The sequence below is a fragment of the Triticum aestivum genome, chromosome 7B (genome assembly GCF_018294505.1).
Source record: "Triticum aestivum cultivar Chinese Spring chromosome 7B, IWGSC CS RefSeq v2.1, whole genome shotgun sequence".
Taxonomy (NCBI): domain Eukaryota; kingdom Viridiplantae; phylum Streptophyta; class Magnoliopsida; order Poales; family Poaceae; genus Triticum; species Triticum aestivum.
The window spans coordinates 92,296,230-92,306,275 of record NC_057813.1 but is presented as its reverse complement, the minus strand read 5'-3'; the positions used below and the strand labels follow the sequence as shown (position 1 = coordinate 92,306,275).

The 10,046-nt window shown below is 41.2% G+C and overlaps 1 long non-coding RNA gene across 13 annotated transcripts; it reads right to left on the bottom strand.

Annotated features, from left to right (window-relative positions):
* Nucleotides 1-1,241: 1,241 nt before the first annotated feature.
* LOC123159017 (uncharacterized) lies at nucleotides 1,242-9,657 on the bottom strand. Of its 13 annotated transcripts, none has more exons than XR_006479445.1 (14): nucleotides 9,165-9,608; nucleotides 9,008-9,070; nucleotides 8,398-8,791; nucleotides 8,065-8,248; nucleotides 7,800-7,962; nucleotides 7,551-7,672; nucleotides 6,985-7,040; nucleotides 6,709-6,776; nucleotides 5,767-5,977; nucleotides 5,033-5,153; nucleotides 4,702-4,949; nucleotides 4,538-4,612; nucleotides 2,769-2,875; nucleotides 1,242-1,802 (listed from the first exon to the last, which is right to left on the bottom strand). It is a non-coding gene; the product is annotated as an uncharacterized lncRNA (long non-coding RNA). The 13 variants fall into 13 exon arrangements; XR_006479448.1 differs by having other exon boundaries at nucleotides 5,881-5,977; XR_006479437.1 differs by having other exon boundaries at nucleotides 4,702-5,153; nucleotides 5,881-5,977; nucleotides 6,709-6,816; nucleotides 9,165-9,654.
* Between the last annotated feature and the right edge of the window lie 389 nt (nucleotides 9,658-10,046).

Here is a 10,046-nt window from a genome sequence, read left to right as displayed (position 1 = left end):
CAAAAATTGAGAGCTCGGATCAAAATCTGTGAGTCAGACTCTAGGATGACTCGGCGGGCACAGGTTGGCTGAACCTTCAATAACAGTGAGGCATAGTACAACATCTTTGCTTCACTATGGAGGCCACACATATTTCCATGAACCAGTGTTGGCCAGGTTTAGGAATTATCTAGCGTTGCACTATTCATATCCAATGATATTATGAGTGCTATACAAAGATCCTTCATCAATGGCTAATATAAGATAGAAAACTATGGAGTTTGTGTCGCACACATCGGGGACTCCGAGTCCGACTCTTTGTGCTTCGGTGACGGGCAAAAAAAACATAAAACTTGCAAAAGTTCTTACTTTTTCCTACTTTTCACGTGCTAATGCTACTTGTATGAGGTGTGTAGATGATCTGAAAATCACGGCTCCTTTGGCATGAAGATACATAAAAAAAGCTTGATTCAAGTATGAAGGAAACGTTTGGCTAACTTGAAGATCCTGTTTACAACGACATAAAAAATGACGTCTATATATTGTTAGACGGAGTCAGCCCTCATGTTATAAATCAATAGTTGCACGCAAGTCTACAGTCCCGTTTGAACACACGCATTTGAGAAATCCTCTTCTTTTCTAAAGCAGCAATGAAGCACCTGTTTTTAAAGGGGGCTCTATTTTTCATTATAATTCTCAGAAAAAATATTGTGATTTAGACATAGCATTTAGTTTTTGCAGGTCTTTTTTATTTCTCTCTTTCCCCTTCTTTTCCTATTTTTCTCTTTCTCTTTCCTTCTTATTATGGGACACCGGCTTCCCACTTTCCCTCCTTTATTTTCTCTCTTTCCTTTCATATTATGGCTTCCCACTTTCCTATTTTTCCCTCTGAAACCTGAAATCCCCTTCTTGTTTCCTTCTTTATCTGTTGAATTTAGTCCTGCTCGTCCTTTAGTCCTTCCTTGCATGGCGGCCCCCATAGTCCTTTCCTTTCCAAGGCTAAATTTGACCCGCACCTCACCCTCTATTCATTACTAAATCGGAATCACGCCTTGACGCGAGGGTGCCGGTCACAATGTTTTGGTCAAGCACGTAATGCTAAATCGGTAGTAATTCAGGTTTAGGATATGCTATTAAATTATGATGACTGAAAAGTTACTTCAGTTTCTTCTGAAGCTTCAAAACATGCACTTCTCCAAAACATGTTCTGCATATTCTAATTCTGATAGATCCAAGTGCAAACTTGAACTTAGAAAATAATATCAGTTTGAAAACATCCAGGAGTGTAAGTTGACTAAAACGAATGTCAAATTTAGGTCGAAGCTACAAATTGTAGAATTCACAAAAAGATATCTAATGCATGAAATTGCTGAGCCAAAATATTTTGTTTCTGTGACCTAGAACCCGAATATGTCAACGACCTGGACTGTAAGTTATGTGGCGAACAGGCCTGAGACATGTCGAGCTCCATGATGCCGGCTGGCTGGCCACCAATCCAGGCGCTGCCACGAGCCCCTTCTCCATGTGGTCTCGCGTCAAAGAGGACAGGCAACGACAACGGCTGGCCACCAGATCTAGCGATGCCACGAGAAGTCAGCCTCTGCTTTACAGTACAAGAGAAATCGACACAGGAAAACTAAATAAACCAATAGGCAACTACACCTGAAAACCACACTTAACTACCCATTGTCAAAAAAAGTATGTGCCTAACCCTATATCCTAATAGTAATGCAACATCATGTAGGTTCATTAGAGCATTGATCATCATTCTTACTCCAGTATTCAACATCAACAATGTGTCTGCACTTACACTTGACATACCCCTGCAAGCAAATCAAACTTTAGCCCAATATAAGAGAGGCATAGCTCCACGAGCAGATAAAGCGCTGAAACTGTAATGCAAAAAAATAGTAGAAGTAGAAATAAAATAGGCGCAGAAATAATTTGAATGTAAATACAGAAATAAAGTAGAAGCATAAATAAACTGTACATGCAGTAATCAAACTAAGTAACTTATAGGCTGAACCAGAGAAACCGATACAGGAAAACTAAAAAAACTAATAGGCAACTACACCTGAAATGGCATGATCGCATTATAACAAGTACATGATCTGCTTAGGCTGGATCGGCAACATTCCAACCTATGTTTTTGAGGCGACGCTTCGCTATAAGGCGCTGGGGGGCGCCTTGACGCCTAGGCGCCTAAAGCGGACATATTTGCAAAGCGCTAGGGGGGCGCCTCGACGCCTAGGCGACGCCTTACAGACGCCTTAAAAACATAGATTCCAACTTAAATTTTTAGGCAAGGCGAGAAACTAAATCAACCATGTTGAAGATAAAGAAATCAGACTTGCAATCTACAAAACATCTTTGACACATAATCATAGGGAAGAAATGATGTTTTTGTTTTTACAGCCCCAGGGAACTAATATGGTCAGTACCAAATAGCAACAAACTCATCAACAGATAATATTCGCTTTTCTACATAACGTAGAAGTAGAACCATGAGAGATTTTCTGCATGAGGTAGAACCAGAAATTCAAGAGGCAACAAATGGCTTTGGATTTACTTTGAATCATCTGAATAAGTCATCGAATGAGAACAAAACCATATAACCATCATCTACAGCCCCCCTCCAAACCGAACATGTGCAATAGACTGCATAATCTTTTTTTTCCTCGAATCAGGATTGCCTACTCAACACACTCCAATCTTACAACATTGTGCAGCAAACAAAAAAAAAATATGTCAGGCAAGTCGAGCCCTTGCCCAGTGACACGGAGGCATACCTCGATGAGAGAAAAATTGCACAGAACAGCCACACACTATTGTTCCATAGACTTATTTTTGTGGTGGTTGCAAACTTGAGTCCTTTGCTGAACCTCTTGTATATAGTCTGTAAATCGGAGAATACAAAGACCTCATTGAGCAGTTTAGATAAAATTGCATTGGTACAGGCAATACCTAACATACACTCTGCAGAGTGGTAGTAAGTTAGAGATATCAGCACAGTTAATCGTGTACATTATCAAGCACCGATAGGACTTCTATTAATATTAGAATCACTTCCACAATGAAAAGAATCGACACTTATATTATTGTAAGCAAAATGAACAAATGTAGGAACTCATAATTAGTAGCAAAAGCAAGCTACTATGACCAACAATGATAGAAGTCATCAAGCTCTTTATGATATTTTCTACTTCAGATTGCAAGTGGCATTAAATGAGTGCGCAAAACGGAATATAAAAATAAAAAGGGTCAAGGTACTTCTGACAGAACTCCTCTCAGCATTATTTTGGTATATAACTCAAGCCTTGGATCAACTAATCTAGCATGGTAGCTTTTTCTTCCCAATATATGTAGGAACTGCTAGTTAATCACAAGTCCAACTAATTTAGCAAACCAAGCCATGAATGGGAGCAAGCATCACCTTTGTAGAGACCAAACATTGGAACATCTTTGTAGAGATAGACCAAAATAATTCTCCTATTAAGTTCTTTGATTTGCATCTATCATCGTTATAAATATGGTGTTAGCTGAGGCAATTCTTTTCCTTACGCTGACTTTGGTAAGTCCAGACAATTATTCCCTTCTAATTCATATAAGTTCTCATTCAAACATTTGTGTAATTGAACTACTGTTCTATCTTCAAACAACACACTTCCTGAAGTTGCAATTATAAAAGCACTTGCACCAGAAGTGAACATTGGCAAGCATGGCAAAGCTGACATATAATTTAAATCAAACACTCCCATATCTATTGTATAAATTAGTGAATTTGATAACATCACAGAAATATATTATCAAATCTAAGAGTGTACTACATTTGAAAGCATGATTTCATGATAAGAGAAGTGAACAAAATGAATGAAAGAGAGGTAAAGAAATTTGAGTAAACCTTCCCCTCAACACATCCATCTCCCTGAAATTAGCCCCAAAGAGTTGGTTCAACAGGGTACTCTTTCTTGCTCAAAATAAAAAGTATGATTAATCTGATGCCAACTAAATTCTGAAGTACGTCCTGTCTATTTGTGCTAAAAGGGCAGGAAGTCCACAACTCACACATATCATCGAAGAATAAATGTTTAATTTCAGTATTAGACTATCAGTCAAATAATGAAAATACGCATTTTACAGTTAATATCAGAGAAACTAACAAATAATCCCCAAGAGAAAGGATATATAGTGCATTTATAATTAATTGTTCATCAGTGGACTTTGATTCTTAGATGTCACTCATGTCAGCAAGTGAAGGGCTCCAAAATAGATATGCACGAATACAATACTTCTACTATTTTTCTCATGTATGTACGCCAATGCTTAAGTACTAATTTTGTATACCACAGATTCATTTGTATGATACAGGGTTCATCTGTGTGCCATATCATCTTGATACATAGTCTTAACTAAACTTTGTGTGGCCCATACATTTTTTGGTCTGGGTCTCGCTAAAAATAGGATTTCATCTCTCCTTTTTCTCATGCATTCACATAAGAAGAACACATGCAGTCAAGGAGTTGATAGGCAGTTATTGAGTACAAAAATTTTTACTAACCTTAATTCGGGCATATATCGGGTTCCCAGTTGTAGGCACAGTCAGCTTGTACGATTTATCCACCCTGAACTCGAGCTGCAGCAGATCAAAATGCAGAGCATGTATAAAAGCAAGAAAGCGTCAAGAGGAATCATACAACCTGTCGACAAATAACACATACGCACCTCGTCGTCCGGGGAACGGACGACCAGATTAACACCGGCAAGCACGGGAAGGCCGTCATAGCTGCCACTGATGGCATGGTCCTGCTAAATGACGGCCACCATCCTCCCGAAGGCGTCGGCCAGGATGGCCTTCCCGTCTTTGTACCCGGTCCCCGCTGTCGACAGCTTGAGGTCCCTGGCGACGTAGAGCGTCCTAGCCCCACGGTCGACACACGGGGCATTGGCCATAGGTCGACGCAGCCACCAGCCTGTCGGGCAGCGCAACAACCGACCACCTTGAGCACCAGCGTCGGCACCATCATCTCCGCGGCCTGAATTGATGCGGCACTACCTTTGTCTTTGATGCAGTAGTCGTGGTCACTGCAACAGGCGCCGCAGATATCTCAAACTCCTCGTTCGTCTATGGCCGGCGCTCCTCTTTCTGAACCCCGAGGAACGGCGACGGTGCAAGCCTGAGTTGAAAAAGACCCGTGTACAGATCAAAACATATGACCTGGTGCAACTAATTCAGCAGAACATCTTAAAATTCAACACATTTTTAAGCAGCCATGATTATTCCACTTAATTTGAGGTTGCATCAATATTCTCCATGAAAGTGGAAAGTGCAATTTTCAAAGCAACTTGAGGGACTTTCAGATCATATAGAGCATATCCAGAGAGTCTCTCTTGACTCTGCATCCTCAAGGTTCGAATGTATTTTTGATACCACAAAACTTGTTCTCATTCTGAAACAGAGCATTCATTGTGTATAAGTTTCAGTGGCGATTATCTACTTTATAAGTTCCATTGCATTTTAAAGTTAGAATAGGTGCACCACACCCCGTGAAATTTAAACATGATCACTTTAGGAAATGTGTAGCTATTATCATGGTCCAAACTCGTAATATTCATCTAGGTGAAGCCTTGAACATGCTGCTAGCCAACAGAAAACTACTACGATCACTAAAACCAATCAGATCAACCTAATTTGTGAGAATTGACAAAGAGTATAGTGGTGGAAAAGCACACCTGATTAAGTCGTTTTTACATCAAGAATACAACAATGGTTAACCAGACATAGCTTACCTTCCAGACATGTGTGTCAACGGGAATAACCTAATTCTTATCAAGAGAGAACAGAGCAATGCAGGCTGCAACTTTTGGACCAATGCCTGGCAGGGTACAAAGACCATCGATTACCTCCGGAAGTTCCCGGTCACGCAATAAGGCAAGCCATTTTGCGCCTCCACCAGGCTTGGCCATCAATTCTTTAGCAGTGTCAACAACATACTTTGCCCTGCTCATTCAAAGGCACACAAAACATTTGCTCAAATCAGTTTAGTACAAAATATCTAGTAATGATGCATAAATAACAGATACTCATAACTGAGATATGATTCAGACAATCTATCCAAAATATCTAGTAAAAGAAGAAATGAAGAAATAAAAAACATTAGCTATTGACTGATCTTGGAAAATGAAGAGATCGCAAACGGTGGTAAGAGCCTTTTGAAATCATTTACAATAAAAAAAGAATATATAACTACTGCATTTCCTAACAATATATGGGGGTCCTATAATCATGCAAATACTTTGAATTACTATACCTAGGAGATGAGAAAATTAATAACATCTTTATATCATGAAAGGAAGATGCACAGGTACATGGTCAAATGTTAGGATGCCAGTACAACCACTTCCATAAGAAAACTGGCAAAAGTCGATTCATAAGCAGTAAAGATCAGAACATTAGTGTAAATTATATACATCATGGATTAAACCAGGTTATATAAGGAGGAAAAAATTACGGGCACGGGGCACAACACATAAATGCATTGAGTTCAAATAGATAAGAATTGCGACAAATGTTACCTGTGATAAAGCTAACAAAAGAAAGCAATCTGAAACACTAACAATATAGCCTAAAGGATTATTTTTTAGCTTAATAGCTTGTGCTTGCAATAGACATAATCAATTTAAAACAACAGTCACATCACATCATAGGAGAGCTTTTAGGAAATGATTTACCTCAGATGAAGGATTGAACCCTTTTTTCTCTTAGTTGATAGATGGAACCATTTTGCTCCAATCAACCTCTGCGCCACAGAAAGCAATCTAAACCAAGTGCCATTTGGTCTTCCAGCAATATAAGAATAACACTGGAGTCAAAACTTATTTTGCTAGTTGTGTTAAGAGTATAAGAATTTTAATATGAAGAATCAGTTCAGTTGTCTAGAATAGCACCAAGATAGAAAAAATGGTAAGAGGATTGAAAATTTGAATATTAATTGAAGAATCATTTACCTATGCATGACTACACCATCTTTATGTTGGCCTTGTTACAACATTTGCTTATTGTTCTGCACATGAAACAATTTATCAGAAAAAATGACTTTTTTTCCTCTATAAAATTTGTCTAAAGAAACTAAGAAAGTACACATAATATAAGCACACCCATATGTTTGTGTTGTCCCACAAATTTAACTAAGCAAAGCAATGAGTGGAGGAAGCTAAATTTCAATATAAGCCATACTACTATGCAACTGAACAGTACTCGAACTAAAAGATCTATGTGGATACAAATAAAAATAATACTCCCTCCGTCCGAAAATACTTGTCATTAAAATGGATAAAAAGGGATGTATCTAAAATTAAAATACGTCTAGATACATCTCCTTTTATCCATTTTGATGACAAGTATTTCCGGACGGAGGGAGTATATAGAATTGCAATCTAAGCCATACCACTACGCAAGTGAACAGTACTACTGGAACTAAAAGATCAATAATATATGGTAATGTTCCTCGGTGATTGCTAAAAAAAATTCTCAAATATGCAAGAGTGTTTCTACCGTCACTCTCAAGACATACATGATTTATTTTTGAATTCAGAGGATGTATGTAGGACGCATATGATCATGGTGACGCATATGGGAGCCTTCCTCCTCCATCACCTCATCACTCCCACCGTCGTCAAGGTTCAGATATACCATCTGCATTTCAAGGTTTGCGATCAGTCGGTCCAAAATAGTCCAAGTACAGGTCTTTCCTGAAGAATGACGCAACCATGCAGCAGCAGTATACTTAATGGTTTATCTAAACTGATAAAATGGCACTCACATCCAAATGCAACGTCTCCAGTCGGGGCACAACATCCAAGAAGCGGGCAAGTTGAAGAATTCCATTATCAGCATTTGGCTGTCTAGAGAAGACAATTAATTGACAAGTCATATGCCGCAAGTGCATAAACGTGCCATGTGGTCTTGGTTGTCAGATTCTGCAACTGAAACATGACAAGGACAAATAAAATGACTTTAAAACCCAGTTTCAAGAACTATAATGTACGCAAACAAGAATGAATGAGTAAATAAATACACCAGGTAACCTGTTCATATCCATGTTTATAAGCTTCCATAATTAGTATCTTCACTGGCCAGTCTTCTGCTGCCTCTGAACATTATCGTAGCCTTCTCTTGAGCACCCATGAAGTACTATAGGGATCTCTTGTCCCTCCTACTCAAAATGAGCAAAGATCTGCAGCATGATACTCAACCATCTAAACATTCATTCTGTCAATTAGTAAATGTCAAAGTTAGTCAAGTTAGCATGGTAACTGGTATACTTAAATTAGTTACCCCAAAGCACCGATGATATCTAAGTCCTCAAGTGCGGAACAGTTTGCTAGAAAATCTTCTAAGTACTGTAATGCCATATATACCTGAGTGTGTCCTTATAGAAACAGCGGCGAGAAACACCCAAGGCCTCAAGGCGAAAGTGATGAACATGAACTTCTTCAGAGGGTGAATAAGTTTCTTCGGGTCAAAAGCTATGATCTTTGCTTTGTTTTCGATGAAGCGGCAAACTAATCCACAGGTCAAGATGATCAAACTGCTCTTTGTGCAAGCCACACCTGATGCATAACTTATCAATACCTATCACACTATGTCATTGAATAACCCAATTTACAGCCTCAAGGAACTTGGCTCCTTTGATTTTGAGAAAATCATCAACAGATTGTTCGTCAGTGCGATAATCCAGATCACCAGGGCCACGAAAACACAGATTATAGTGGAAAGTCCAGAGCATTTTCCAAGTTCAACAGGTCGAATCTCCTGTGACAAGAAAGAGCCCGAATTTTTAGTCGGGCTGAACATTAACTAAAACTAACTGGTAGAAAATCGATAGCCACTAATTACTCAAATCAAAACACACAATGACCTGAAAGTACGTACAAGAGAAATCAGACCAGATGCAGATTTCTATAGCCAGCACGGCTGCAGTAGGCCGGTGGTCAGAAGATGGGAGGATGGATGGATGGATGGACTTACGATTCTGTCGAGCTCCCGGGTCTTGCGCATCAGCTCCTCCTTGAGCCGGCTGTTCTCCTCAAGCTGCGGTGGCGTGGGAGGGGGAGAATGGATGAGTAAGTGAGTGATATTGGCAGGGGTGAGAAACAGAGATGGGCGAAGGGAGGGGGGAGGTGACCTGGTGGCGGATGGTGGCCTCGACGGCGCGCATGACCTGGAAGAGGTTGCTGGTGCCGGCGGCGGCGTCGGAGTCCTGGCACGCGGCGGCCAGCTCGTCGGCGTCGGCCATGGCGCGGCGATGGCGATGCGGGTGGGATACGGGGAGGAGATGGGAGCGCGGCGAGGGAGGCGGAACCCTAGGGAGGGGAGGCGGCTCCTCCAGTGGCTGGCCGCGCTGCTGGTGGAGACGAGACGGGAGTGGGGGAGGGAGGGGATTCACTCTCTCTCTCTCTCTCTCTGTCCAGAGGAGGTGGCGGACCCTCCCTCCGCTGCTGCTCATCGTCGTTGGGGAGGGAGGAGGGGGCTTTGTTGTGGTGGATCTGGACACCGACGGCGTGTGGAGGCGGGTGGCGGCGACGGCGATGTGGCTGCGGGAGGCGGGGGGGGGGAGAGGAGGCGCGCGGGAGGGAGGGAGGCGGCTGCGGGAGGAAGGGAGAGAGGAGGAGGCGGCTAGGTCTCCGCCACAGGAGCGCCCCCTTTTATATCCCTGTACGCAGAATGACCAAAATATCCCGGTGGGGGCATGGTATTTACATTTTAGTGCCATTACTATTCATTCCAGCGGTGTCCATCTCAGATCCGACGGCGCAGGTCATCTGAGAGATTGATCCGACGGCCCAGATCCGATCAAGCAACCAGATCCGACGGCCAGGAATGCCAAATGGCTGTGGTGCGGGATGAGGAGCTTCTATTCTTATCTGTGGATTCTTTATGTGTCTTTTTTATTTCGTGACAACTCGTGGGCTATATAAATTAATAAGATATCATGTAAAAAAGCAATATGGGACTATTAAATGCATAACAAACCTTAAAGTTAATTAACATAGGAGCTAGCCTAGTT